Raw genomic sequence first — 14,577 nt, forward strand, 5'->3', positions numbered from 1 at the left:
CTTGTGTTCACGTGGTTCTTTTCTTATTGGGGGCAGGAGCGCCCGGTGGACCTCATCCAAGGGGAGTCGACAGGAGTCCACTATCCTCTCCCCCGTGTTTTGGGAGGTCAAGTGATGTCTGTCTCACCTTCCCACCTTCCTGCCTCTCTCTGTCTCCTGATGCTGGTCTCAGTGCTGCCTGCAAGGGATCAGGGGACTAAGAGTTTAAGGGCCTCCTGTACCACCCCCCAACTTGTACTGAGATGTAATCAACATGAAATCCTTGGGCCTGGACCCCTCAGTATGATGCGGCTGAAGGCAGATGTCTCCAATCCTCTGAGCTGGGTCTTCCTAGCTGCAGAAGAAGGATCAAAGGTCAGACTTTGATCACTAAAAGGATATTGATGATCAACCACAGAATCTTACAGATGAGAAAGTGAGGCCAACATTAGGCGATTAGAAGATGCCTTGGAAAAGTGTTACGTGCTCCTCAGATGCAAGTTACATGGTCATGACTACCATAGCTGTGTTGATGTCTGTAGACCTTAACAGCTGTGTAAACGATTCTCCTCTGACTTTGAGACAGGACCACCTATTTCAGGGGTCATCGATGTACAAGACCTCTCAGTTTACGTTTGAAAACTCAACCTGCAGCTGACAGATTTGGAGGAGACATTTGCAACAGATTACAAATGACTGGTGATCAAAATATATAAGGATCTTTTATACATCATTAAGAAAAAGATCAACAACCAATTAAAAACAAACAGGCTAAGACTCTGAACAAGAAATTTACAAAAGAGAATGCCAGTGTCCCCTGACAGAAAACGATGGTCTGTCATGATGAGGGAAACTCACTGAAATTAGTCAATATGCAATTCAACAAAAAGATACCATTATATGCCATCATCTTGATGCAAATTAAAAGGCTGGCAGTTTCTTAGTGCTGATGGATCCTATCGGAAAATGAGAGCTCACAGACTACCAATGGGGGTGTAAATTGGTACGTGTATTTTTGAGAGCAATTAGGTGGTACCATTAAAAGTGCTTACCACACGTGCCCAGTATTTCTACCTTTTTTGGGGTGTTTTTTTTCCCTTCCAGTTTTGTTGCGCTATCGTTGACATACGGCCCTGTGTAAGTTTAAGGTGTACAACATACAGCATGAAACAATCACAAGAGATTTAGTGAATATCCACTGTCTCCTGTAGATACAACATTAAAGAAATAGAAACATTTCTTCCCTTGTGATGAGAACGCTCAGGATTTATGGTCTTCACAGCTTTCATGTAACATACATTAGTGTTTATTATTTTTTTGAACATTTTTTATTGCTTTATAATCATTTTACAATGTTGTGCCAAATTCCAGTGTAGAGCACAAGTTTTCAGTTATACATGAACATACATGTATATTCACAGTGTTTATCATCTTTATCACGTTGGATGTTACACCCCTGGTACTTACTTACCTTGTAAACGGAAGTTTGTACCTTTTGACTGCCTTTGTCTGATGCCTGAGTATTTCTGCTTTTGCAAATAAATGTTACCTTAAAGAAGCCCTCCGTCGTACCCGAAGGAGGTGGGCGGGGTGTTCACTGCCCGCTGTTAGTACTAAGCAGTGGAAGGCCCCGTTAGTAGGGGGGGAGCTGTAGAATATGTTCGTTTAATGCTTACGCTCTGTGAAAGTTAAGGTGAATGAGCGCTCCGTGTTTTAACACTAACAGACCTAAACATTATAATGGCAAACAAAAAAAGAGCTGCCAACCTTATTTAAGGGTGGTGTGAATCCATGTGTATAAACTGAAATACAAAATAGCCTACGCGTTGAAGGATAGCCACGTGTGTAGTGAACACGTAACGTCACGGAACCCACACGCCCGTGTCACGCTGGGTGCGGCAGGGACATGTGACCTGGGGAAGAGAACAAAGGGAACTTCAACTCTCTGTGATGCTTCATTTGTTAAAAGAAGATGTGGGGGGAGGGTGCAGCTCAAGTGGTAGAGCACGTGCTTAGCCTGCGCGAGGTCCTGGGTTCAATCCCCAGTACCTCCTCTGAAAATAAATCAATAAGACTAATTACCTCCCCACCACCAAAATAAAATAACTTAATACAAAAATAAATACATAAAATATTTTTAAAAATTAAAAAGAAGATGTGAAGCAAATATGACAGAACGCTGCTGTTTGTTTACACTGGGTGGTGAATCCATACACGGTGTGAGTGAACATGCGGTGGTGCATGGGTTAACACACGTGCAGTGACACAGGGATGTTATTCTCCATGTGTTTCAGATTTTTCTTCATGATAAACATTTAATGCAGAGGAGGGACAAAGGGTGGAAGTGTCTTTAAAAAAGAAAGCCATCTTTGTGACCATTATAAGGGGGGTTCTGTTTAAGAATCACTTCCAGCTTCCTGTTGGCCATGGAGTCGTGTTGTTGGTTCCAAGAGGCTGTGTCCCATGACACAAGCTGACACGTCTTTGTGACCCACCTCATCTCTGGATGAGGGAACAGCTTGCAGCTACTTTCTCAAGGAAAGGCCCTGAGTACCCTATGTGGCTCGCAGGGCCAGCCCGCATCTCACCCGGAGGAACGTGTGGGGTAACATCCTTCCATCGCTTAGCCTCTCCTGCTTTGAGTCTCCGTTCACACAGACTTAGCTTCACTGGCTGATGACCCGTGGGGGTGAAAGGTGCCTTTGGGCAGAGCTCTCCTGCTCTGATGCGACTCGCTCCCTAGGTGATTGTGGACCTTCCGGACCCCCCTTCTTCCCCAGCTTCCAAATCCTAGCCTTTGGAGAGATCAAAGCCAGTCCCTTCAATGGAGGACCCATTTCCCAGCGGGAGGACGCAGCCCTGGCTCCTGGACATCACCTGCCCTCTGCGGGGGGGGGGGGGGGGCGGGGGCGGAGAAGGGGTGCAGGGAAATGCAGGGTCTCCCAGCAGCACCCTCCCTCCCTTGCTCACCGCGGGGTCTCCCCCTTCCTCCTTCCCTCGCTGAGCCAGCACAGGGCCACTACATGGGTCACCCATCGATACTTCTGGATGAGTCTGCACAAAGCTTTGGCGTTTGTTAAAAGCAAGACGACAGGCCCCAAATAAAGTCACTTATGCTGAGCCCCACGTCACGGAACCGAGGCTTGATTACAGTCCTGGCTCTCCCAGAAATGGAATCTAGTCCGTCGGGAACCGCCTGGTGCGCACTAGTGACTCAGTCTGCCCCACAGAACCCCGTATCCCCTACAGGAACGTGACCTTGCAATAACCAGCCCTCATTTCACCGAGAATACGTTTCTTGTTCCGGCTCCCCCCGTCTGTCACAGTCTCTGATTTCACACAGCATCTTGGAACACCTTTCTGTCTGCCCGATTGGAATCGATTTTCTCAAGCAAAGTCTCACCTGTTTTCACAGGCCTCAGTTTATCTGTTACCGGCTCAGCGGGACACAAAGGATGGGTCTGCACAGCCGCTTCCTGCCCTGGGTTGCTTTGTTGGAACCCCGGCTCATGCTTGCTTTCTGAGGGGCAACACCCTTCACCTTTAAGCATCTGAGTTCCTTTATGCAGGAGAATGAGCCTAAACCGGATTCCCATCACCAAGCCGCCCTGCTCCCGTGCTGCGCAGCTGTGCCGGCCCGCGGGAGCGCCTGCCGGGACCCAGGGCCCTAGCAGGCCGACTGCTCCCCCACCCTCAGGCAGCTCTGCAGCTTTTACTGCTCTCCCTGGAATGGCTTGGAACAGACTTCCAGACCCTGAAGCCGTTGCCTTTTCTCTTTTCCAGTGTAGGTGCCAGTTGTTGACAGCTAAGCCCCGTGACGTTGGCGTCAAAGACCTGTGATCTCTGGCAGTCTGAATGCAAATATGTCTTTAGCTGGTCCAGTCTAAACAGAGTGCCTTGGAAAAACCTAATGTCTCAAGATCACAAATAAAGGGAGAAAAGGTTTGTGACACGTCTGTCTCTCATACACACACTTACTTCTTTGTATAGAATTTTCCTTTCCAGCAGCTGGTCTCCAGGTGTGCTGTTCTCATGAACTCCAGAGATGAGAATCTGCAACTGAACTTCAGGCTGCGTGTGCAAGGAGTTTAGCTCTCTGCTTTCTGCACGATCAGCGGAGGGATCTCCCATGCTTCTTGGTGTTAGCCGAAGCTGGAGGCTCCTTCTGCAGTGCTGGAGACAGAGCACTGGGTGAGACAAGGAGCAGGAACATCCTCTCAGCCCTTGGTCCACGTTCTCCTTCCTGCCTTCCTCCCGTCTGTCAGGCCACACATCTTTCCTCCCTTTCATCCATCCATCCACCTAGCTTTCCTTCCACCCGCACACCCATCCATGCAGTCCTTCGAGGGCCTGAATAGAACAAAGAGACGGAAGACGGGGTGTCTGCGCTCTGCCTGACTGCTGGGCTGGACAGGGGTTTTCTCTTGACCTTGCACTGGGGCTGGCAGTATCGTCCGCAAGCCAGGAAGAGAGTGCTCGCCAGGACCCGATCGCGCTGGCCCCTCGTTTCAGACGTCCAGCCTCCAGAACCGCAGGAACAAAGGCCTGCTGTATAAGCCTCCGGTCTGCGGGTTTCTGCTACAGCAGCCCTGCACCTTCTGTGCCTGGAGAAGTCTCAATCGCTGGGTGGGCTGCTCTGGGGGAGGGGGTGTCCCGGGCTCTGTAACTGCTGATGCAGGAACCAGGGGAGATCCCTAAGTGAGCTTTCTAACCACAGCGGTCTACCCCCTTTAAGCTTGGGGTTCTCTGCACGTCTACAGCTTCCACAGGTGAGGTCATTCACCAGAGGAGCAGGAACTATGGCCTTGAGTCTCCGTTCACACAGACTTAGCTTCACTGGCTGATGACCCGTGGGGATGAGAGTGCAGGGGAAGGGTCCCCAGCCTGGCGTTTTGGTGTCTGGCCACAAGGGGGCGCCAATGGCACAGCCTGCTGCCCGGCTGCCCAGGCCTGGTCCTGCCTACAGGGACAGCAGCACTGTCATCAATCAGTCTGGCTGCCTGGGCCTGCTGAGCTGAGCCAGGCCCGGCCGGGCCCCGGTGTTTTATCTAGAAGACCCCTCTCTCCCTGCCACCCTCAGGGACCCCTGTAACATGGGGGACACTGAGGGCAGCTCAGTTCCAGCAAAGCACCGATCTGGGAGGTGGTGCTGGGTGTCACTACTGAGCTGTGCAGCCCTGTGTGGCAAGAGTGTCACCTCCCCGGCCTCAGGCTCCTTATAGAAACTCTCAGGTTGGGCCGTAAAGTTCTCTGAGGCCACTTCTGCTCTCATGCTTTAACTCTGCAGGAAACGCTGCTGGGCCAAGGCTTGCTGCACACAGAGCCGTGGGCCCCAAGGCCCGTTTCCTGTTTCTGCTCTGCCTGTACCTTGGCTGGGCGACCTGGGGCCAGCCACTGCCCTCTCTGGTCCCCACTTGCTTGTCTGTAAGAAAGAGGCCTTTAGATGGGCCACCAGCCTGTCCAGGGTGTCCCCGGCGCCCAGATGACCTTCGATGTCTCCCTCTGGGCTGGGGACTGGGCTGTCTCAGAGCCAGGGCAGCCCCACACCTGGAGCCAGAACCTTCCTTCCACCTGAGGCCTGGAGGTACTGCTGGTCTGGGGGCGCAGAACCGAGCCCCAGGCACAAATCTCACCCTCTCATCCAACCATAGACCCCCCCAACCAGACCCCATTACAGGGGGTCACTGGCTCTGCCTGGACCCCACTGCAATGAGGGGTGTGGACTGGTTGCTTTTTTGTGCAGTGTCTGGGGCGCTGAGAATTCCCTTGTATTTGAACATCTCGGGGTCTCCAGCACCCGGCCTGGTGACAGGCAGCACCGCCCCCACCCCCCAGCAGTGGTGCAGAAGAGTCAGCTGGGCTCTGACTAAAAATACAGAGTTCCAGGCCTGCTTCTGCGACTGATCTTAGGTCCTGGCTGGCCCAGGAACCAGCATTCTTTTAACCAGCCACCGGGTGAAAGAACGCCAGAGGAATGCTGAAAGAATGAATACATTTCATTAGTGGGTAGATCCCCCCCCCGACTCCCCATCTTTTGTTTCTTGTTTCTTTTTGTTTCAAATCATATCTCAGCACCTTGGAATTTGGGGAAGGGGGATGTAAAAATAGCCATTTTTCAGAGCCGGCCTTTTCTGTCTCATGTTTAGTCTGGGGCCGCGTCCTCGGCCTCTCCGGGGCTGCTGTCACTGTGGGATGCCGAAGGCAGCTCACACCGGCCCCCCCAACCCCCTGGCGATCTCCGCACCCCGTGCCTGCCCAGGGCAGCGGGCAGCCACCAGCGGTCTGCGGGGGCTCATGCCTGGGGCTTCCTTCGTCCTGGAGGGCCTCGGAGGCCAGAACCCAAATTCTGCCCCTCGATTACCCCAGCACGTGAAAAACACTTGAGCGGATGAACGGTGCGGCCCTGGAGAGCACTCTAGATCACAGACACTGATACCTGCACCTGAGGGCTCCTCCCCTCTCTTCCCGCTGACTCCACCCACCTCCTAAAACCCAACACCCGTCCAGGCTGCTGGGAGCCCAGCCCCCGCCCCCTCAGGGCAGAGGTCCCCCGGCCCCTGCCGGCTGCCTCCTCTTGTCAGGGCCCTGACACGCCCACAGCCTGCACGCTCTCCCCCCTCCGTCAGCCGGGCTCCAAAACCAGTCATAACAAGCTCACCAAAGAGGAGAGGAGGAAAGAAGTGAAAAAATGTATCTTGGCCTTAAAACCCAGGGCCATATTCACATCCAAACCACTGAAAACAGCGATGTGACAAGGCTCCCGTGTGGGCTGAGGGATCTGCCTCATGGGGTCCCCCAGCTCGGAGGAAGGTCTCTGCTGAGCGCACAGGACCCGGGGATGCAGCGGAGGGACTGGTCCCTGCGGGGCAGAGCTGAGGGCCCAGCCTCCTTCACACAGGGGGCTCAAGGGGAGGAAACAGGCGTCTGGAGGCACTGGGTTACGGTGAGACCGGCTTTCTCGCCAGGCCCCCTGCCCGCTCCTTCCAGTGCTCGGCCCTCCAGCCAACCCCAGCCTCCTGGGGAGCAGGGCGTCTGGCTTGTGGGCTTCCTGCTAACTCTTTCCACGTGTGTTTCTGCCGCAGGCCTGTGCAGTTCAGTGCTTTCCTCCCTGCCCGAGAGGCGGCCCAGTCCCCGGCCCCTTTCCTCCGGGGGTGGGTCCTCCCACGCTCGGGCCCTCTTCTCAGCCCAGGGCTGGAAAGTGCTGGAAAAACGGGGCCGCGGCTCATTCGCCCAGACGTGCAACATTTCAGCTGTAGGGAGCACCTGCCCTGCTCTGTCTCCTTTTCTAGATTGGCAGGTGGGCTGTTCCTGACGTTGGGCTGGAGAGACCCTGGCTCTGGGCCTGGGCTCCGGCGGCAGCCCTGAGCTACAGCTCGGCCAGGCTACAAAACCACATGGAGCTGCAGCCTGAGCCGGGGCCGGCCGGGCCGGCAGCCGCAGCTGGGGCCCATTGCTGGGCACGGGGAGGTGTCTTTCTTGCTTCAAAGAGGAGCCGTGCCGGCCCATGTGGTCTGATGGGGCCAGCCAGGGAGAGCCCCTCCAGGACACGGCCGCCCCAATGTTTTGTGCCCCTGAACTAGACAGTCTATGAGGCTCAGGCCTCATGTCCCTGCCCCAGGACGTGCTGGGTGATGAGACTCAGGGCCAGCCTCCCAGCTGACCTTTGCCCCTGGTAGAGCGGCGCGATGCTGAGCACCGTTCAACCTCCCCAAGTTCAGTCCCCTCAGCGGGAGCCTGGGGTTCCCTGTGGTTCCTCCCTCCGAGACTCTCAAAGGACTCACTATTATTCAGTCCTCCCCAGACGCTTTCAAAGCAAAATGCTAGACAAACAGTCCTCCTAAGGACTCATTTTATGACGCCTTCTGAGATGCCAAGTGCAGTCCACGTGCTCACATGTGTTCTCTCTTGACATCCCGGGACTACGTCTGTGGGGGTAGATTTAACCATGATACCTCGTCTGCCAACGAGGACGGCCGCGCAGAGCAATTAGAGAGCCTGCACAAGGTTGCACAGCTGTTAGTGGTAGAGCTGGGGTTCCAGCCTGGGCATTGGACCCCAGGACCCATGCTCTTTTTTTCCAGCTTTATTGAGATGCAGTCACCACCCTGTCCCACCTTCCAGTGTGGAAGGATGGGCGGTCAGGCAGAGCCCCGATTGCGTTTACAGCCCCTGGCGTCTCCTTCAGAGCTGAGGGCTGCGTCCAGCCTGCCACAGCCTCACCCTCCTGCCTTTGGGTGAGGAAGTGATGCTGTTGTGCAGAGAGAATGCCCAGCGGAGGGGCAGGGCTCCTGCTCTGAAGCACGCACGCTCTCCGCTTTCAGAAAATTCCCCGTGGCTCGAGTCTGTGCAGAGATCTCCAGGCTCCTTCACATCTTGGAGTCGCTGGGTTCCACTGGGCCTTCCACCCACTATGTACGTCTGAGAGGCCCCAGCCCGGCGCCCCAGGGATGAGTTGGCAGAATCTCCTGCCAAGCACCACCGACAGCCTGCTAAGAACCCTTGGTCCTCAGGGAAAACCCAATCTCCTTGGCATGGTATTCAAGGCCCTGCCCACCGGCCCCGACCCACCTGCCAGCCTCACCTTTCCCGGCTGCCTCCTGCTCCTGCCATCCCACGTGCGGAAGTCAGTCCTCGGATCCCTGGATTCCCCTCCCCAGGGGGCCCCCATGCCCTTCCTCACGCTCGCGGTTCACACGCCCAGCTGCCCCGTCCGCTCCTTCAGGCAGCCGCCTCCGCTTCATCGTCCTCACGTTCCCCCAGAAAACTACGGGTGCCAGACAGGCACAGAGCATCCCGCAGACGAGAGGCGCAGGAGCAGTGATGGAGACGCGCTTTCCGTCCTGTCCGTCCCCAAGAAAGTCAGCATGAGACGCGAAGCCAGAGCCCAGACCCGTGGTGTCCGGGGTGGAGTTGTTTACGGAGGGACAGGGCCTCCCCAGCCACGCCCGCCCCCGGTTCAGAGAAGGAGCCACGGTGCGGGCACTCATCACACACGAGCCGAGGGCTGGCGAAGCACCCCCCAAACCTACATGAGTGTGCTCCTGACAGGGGAGCATCTCCTACCAGGAAATCCTACACCCCAGATCCCTGTACCCAGAGTGAGCGAGTGCGGAAAAATGAAAAACGGGAGGGATAAATTAGGCGTTTGCGATTAACAGATACACCCCACTATAAGTAAAACAGATGGAAAAACAAGGTCCTACTGTACAGCATAGGGAACTATATTCAATATCTTGTAATAACCTATAATGAAAAAGCATCTGAAAAAGAATGTGTATATAACCCGATCACTTTGCTGCACGTGGGAAGCTAACGCAACATTGTAAATCAACTGTACTTCAAATACAAAAAGAAAGAAAAAGAAAAAACAAAACGAAACATATCCCCCCACCCCCGCCAGTCCCAAACACCCCTTGTTACAGTTATCCGGAGGGTTAAACGGCTGGTGGAGACCACACGATTTTAAACTCAGGCTCCTGTGGTCAGATGTGCACCGAGGACAGGAGCCCAGAGCAGGAGGGACGGGAGGGCAAGTTGGCAGGCAGGCTGGGGCGGCGGCCAGATGAGGAAAATTGAGCTGGTGTGAGCAGCAGTGACTGGGAGGAGAGGCTTTTCCAAGAAACCACAGTGGGTCTCCTTCCAAGGAGCTGGGGGCCCCTGCAGACGTGAGCTCATCGCCCCTCCCACCGTGGCCTCTGGGGGACTGGGGCCGGGGTCTCTGCCCCCTCCTGAACTCGGAGGAGGCTCCACCTGCCAGCTCTCACAAAGAGGCCTGGACCGGACGTCCGCCCACTGACAGCAGAGGGCCCAGGCTCCCCCGCGGCTGATTCAGCGCCAAGTCTGCTTCAGCTTCAAGGGTCCTTAAAAGCACTAGACATCTCTCAGGACAGAAATACTGGGGGGGAAGAAGCAGTTATTCAAACAGAATTGTTTTGTCCTGTACCAACGGGCTGATTGTCTCTATTACTTTGGTAAGAGGAGAGGGACCAGGACCCCCCGCACTGCCCAGGGTTCTCTCAAACAGACATAAAGGGATGTACAAAGGGGATGTGTGCTGGGCTTTGGTTCAGGTGATCACAGAAGCCTCGGTGTCCCTTGATCGGCCGCCACTCATGTGTTTCAGAGGAAACAGGACCGTTTGCTTTAGTTGCTGACGTGATTTAACTTAGGGCTGGGAGAGACTCGCTGAGCACGGCCCCTGGAGGACGTTTCAGTGTGACCAGAGGCTTTCCAGGACTCGCTTTACCTACTGAGTTTGAAGAATAAGGATATTGGGGCTAGCTCTTGAAAGAAAGAGAGAAAAAAAGAAAGGAGGAAATAGCTAAACTACCACAAGCAAGAAGAGTGGAAACCCATTGCTCATCCGTCTCCCTGGGAGCCTCCCTGCTGATAAATGTTGACTTAATGAAGATTCCCTGTCTTGTGCTGTGTTGTTGTGGAAGAGGATGGATTGAATCTGAAACTTGGCTGTGAAATCTAAGAGCTGTGAATTTCAGTGTTGTCCTCTGTGGTTGCAAGGAAGGCAGAACTGGTACCCAAGGCACCCGAAGACCATGCCTCTGTGAGAGTGTCCGCCCTGGTCTGTCCCTGCTCCCCGGGCTCCGGGGCAGAGGAACCCCACTGGGACGGCTGGGGCAAGGGGAGGAAGTCAGAGTCTCCGTCCCTGTGGTCGCGGGGCTGTGGTCTGAGGCAGAGACAAGAACAGGAAGTCCTCCGGAGCAGCAGGTCCAGTTCCCTTTGCCGCCAACCTAAAGAAACTTGAGGAGTGTCAGCAGCTGGGCCGGGGCGGCGCCTGAGCGGGCGGTGGTGTGCAGCAGAATCGCAGGTGGGGATGCCGTGTGGACCCCACAGAGAGACCCGCAGGAGCCGCTCCCTTTCGATCCTCCCTTTTTCCAGCTCCCAGTATTTATCCTGGCTCTGGGCAGCAGACCCCTGTGGGGACAGAGGGACCTTGTGGAACAGGGGCAGGGAGGAGACCTTCAAAAACCACAGGGCTCGTGATGAGACAGGGTGAAACAAACCCAACCAAAACACGGGCTTTAGGGTGGGGTGCGCATGCTGGATTTCGCGGCTGTTCCATGAAGGGCAGGGTGCAGAGCTAAACACACCCAGATGTCTGGTTCCCGGCTGACCCTGATTTCCTGAAAAACCTCCACAAAGTGAAGTGTTCCCAAAGCCAGGATGCACCACCCCCTGCCCCATTAACACAAGCAGCAGCCTTGGGGTTGATGAATTCACCCTAAGGACCACCCTCCTAGCCCCATGCGGCTCCCTGGGTTGGGTGAGCTCAGCACCTGTGGCCCCAGCAGATTGGACCAGCCTCCCAATTCTGCATCCCCAAGGACACCACCCAAGCTCCTGATTGGCTGGAGCTGGAGGTCCATCCCCTCCAGCGACAAAGCCTCCCAGAGCCAAGGGTCCACCTGGAGCTCCAAGGACAGGGCCAACCCTGTGGTCCTAACCTTCCAGACCAGAGCTTTCAACCTTGTGCTGGTGCCTCTTTTGTTTGTCCTGCTTGCAGGGGCGAGGGAGGTGGTGTCTGAAACTGGATGGATCTCAGGTGGGACGCTGAAGAGGCACCTTCCCAGTGGGAGGTAATGTGAACCATTAAAACCTCTCTCAGCCTTCCACCATCTTTCTGCTGGGTCTGGACATATCGGCCCCCAGCATCCTTTTCGAGGACTTCATGGACTGCCTGTTTGTCCGTACTGAACAAAAGCCCTGATCAGCGGGACTGGTGGGGATCTGCCTGTCCCCGGCTTACTGGCCCCTGGACCGCCTGTTCACACATTTGAGTGCTGGGCCCTTAGGACCTTAACTGGTGAAGGGCCAACAGTCACCCTTGGTTGTTTCCAGGCTCCCCACTCTCCCCATCCCATCAAACACACAAGCAAGTAACAACCGTAGCTGACCGCCCAGACCCGGCCTTCTGGGGAGGACAATTCTGTCCCAGCCAGTGGATTCAAGGAGATTATGAACGCAGGCCTTCGCTCTGCTTCCTGACTGTACAGGTCATCCCAGGAGATGGTCTGGCCTGGGGACTGTAACCAGGAGGCAGAACCACGTGGGTTCAGGGCTCCTCCAGACCTCTCCTCGCTCCTCCTACTTCTGTGTGAAGGCGTCGGATCTTTTCAGTCCACTCCTGGTCTGGTTCCATTATCTTTAGGACGTCTGGTTGTGTGGGACCAACCCCACAGAGGCCACGTCTTTGATTCAATGCTGGGTGACCAGGGGTGTGTGGTCAGGAAGAGGGGCCAGCCCGTAACATTAACATGGCAGGGTTGTTCAGGAATGCGGACACTGGTACCCAGCACAAGATAAGAAAGCAATGGAAACAGAGAACTAAAATTAGGTGCAGATGAACAATGTTTCTGCTTCGGGCAATGGAAAAGTAAACCATACCCACATCTCTGTTTTTCCCAGGGTCTGAAGACAACCCTGGGTACTGGGGCTGTTGGCTATTCCCGGGAACATTTCAGAAATAACTCATGTTCATTTATGAGTGGGTATTTATAACAGCGTTTCAGAGCAGGTCTCCAAGAACCCCGCAAAGAAGCCTGGGCCCCAGCCCTGGCGAGGGGCGGGGCGGAAAAGGGGGCAGTCCTCTCCTGAGCACCTCTGCTTGCTGAGGCCACAACCCGGGGGCGGGTGTGGCCAGCGGAAAAGAAGGCTCCGAGCTTTGTTTCTCTGCAGAGGCTTCCCTGAGAGGATGTCAGAGCCTGAATCGGATTACTTCTAGCATTTGATGGAATGGGTGCACGCGTGCGTGCGCACATACAGGCGCACTCTGGGCTCAGGCAGAGATTAGCGGTAACATTTCTGGAGGCACAAAAGGAAGGCGGATTCCTGAGCGGTCAGCCACAGACCTGAGCGGCCCCGGAATGCTGCCGGCTCCCAGTGCTGACATCATCTCCCCTTCTGGCTCCGGGAGGAGCCCTCTGATCCCGCAGGTCTTAGGGCGACTATTTTTAGCCGGGATCCCATCCTGTGGCATTCCCCTGGTGCACTCGAGGGAGCCAGGATTTCGGGGAGGGCCCCTTTGATTTTCTTGTGCTCCTATCTCTGCCTCTGCCTGTGACATTAGAGACTGTTAAGGATGGAGCCCACGGGTCCAGCATCCTCACTGGGTGGACAAGCCTGGAGAGGTTGACAGCCAGCTGCAAATCCGCCCTCCCGTCCCCCTGCCCCCACCTCGTCCCTCCTGCTCTGTGTCAGTTACAGCAGTTTCCAAAGAATTTGCATTTGGCACCACCCTCCCTCTCAAAAATTATTGAGGGCACCAAGAGCTTTTGTTTATTTGGGTCACAGCTGTTGATACAGGTCGTGTTAAAAGATCAAGCTGAGAAATTAAAAAAAAAAGCCTTATTCATTCATTAAAATACGTTAATAACAGATTCACACAGAAAACAAACTTACGGTGATGGGGGAAAAGGGGGTGGGAAGGGATAAATTGGGAGTTTAAGATTTGCAGATATTAAGTATTACATATACATACAATAGATATATAACAAATTTCTTTTGTCTAGCACAGGGGGCTGTATTCAATGTCTTGTAGTAAGCTATAATGAAAAAGAACATGCAAATGAAGGTATGTGTATACATGTATGTCTGAAACATGATGCTGTGCACCAGAAATGGACATACTGTAAACTGATTATACTTCAATAAAAAAATACGTTAATAAACTCATTGCATGTTAACACAAAATATTTTATGACCCATAACTAGAGCTTCCAAAACAAAAAAGATCAGCAACAAGAGTGGCATTATTGGACATTTTGCCAATGGTTTTCAAGCCTGGCTTAACTGAAGATAGTAGGCTTGTTCTGTCTGCTTCCACGTTCAGTCAGCTGCACGACCACACGTCATGTAGCCTCTGGGAAACTCCACTGTGAGAGACTGAGAGTGAAAAAAGCACCTTAGTGTCTTCAGAGTTATTAAGAAAAGATCTTGGATCCCGTCAGGGTTCCCTGTACCACACTTTGAGAACTGCCAGTCTGTGGTCTGTCAGGAGGTGCCTGATCTACAAGACTCTCTTAGACTCTGGCCCCTGTAGTCACTGCAGAAGCATTCATTGGAGAACTGCCAGGAATGTAAAGAAAAATGTAGCCCAACGTGACTCTCAGTCCAAAAGCTTGGTCACTAAAGAAACGGAACTGACTTTATCTTTCCGTAATGATGTGATATCTGATTTCTCTCCCATCTTCATCCGGGCCGCTGGGGTCCTTCCTGGGCTTCCCCCACCCGAAGATTGCAACATATTCCCGGGGCCTTGAGTATTGCAACGGTTTTGAGATGTGGTCCTCCGGCCTGAGGCTCAGTCCACACGCGAGCTGTTAGAGGCTCGTGTCCCCACCTGCCTCTCTTCCCTCAGAGGAGCCGAGGGTGGGCGCAGGGCCGCCCCACCCCAACCTAGGAACCGTGACCCTCTCTCTTATCCCCCCCTTTCTCCCTCTGGTTCCTTCCTACGGGCCAGACAAGTCTTCCTCCCGATGGAGCCAGGGACACAGGCAGGCTCTTTCTGCTCCTTGCCCGCCTCCTGCCTCCCTCGGGATTAAGCGAGTTAGTAATAAATGTGCTGACCCACACTGAGTACCC

General features: G+C 54.2%; 1 long non-coding RNA gene across 1 annotated transcript; it reads right to left on the reverse strand.

Moving 5' to 3' along the window:
- Positions 1–133: 133 nt before the first annotated feature.
- Positions 134–10,220, reverse strand: LOC141575988 (uncharacterized). Its single transcript, XR_012504122.1, has 3 exons — positions 8,561–10,220; positions 3,958–4,152; positions 134–334 (listed from the first exon to the last, which is right to left on the reverse strand). It is a non-coding gene; the product is annotated as an uncharacterized LOC141575988 (long non-coding RNA).
- Positions 10,221–14,577: the final 4,357 nt, after the last annotated feature.

Source organism: Camelus bactrianus, chromosome 35 (assembly GCF_048773025.1).
Source record: "Camelus bactrianus isolate YW-2024 breed Bactrian camel chromosome 35, ASM4877302v1, whole genome shotgun sequence".
NCBI lineage: Eukaryota > Metazoa > Chordata > Mammalia > Artiodactyla > Camelidae > Camelus > Camelus bactrianus.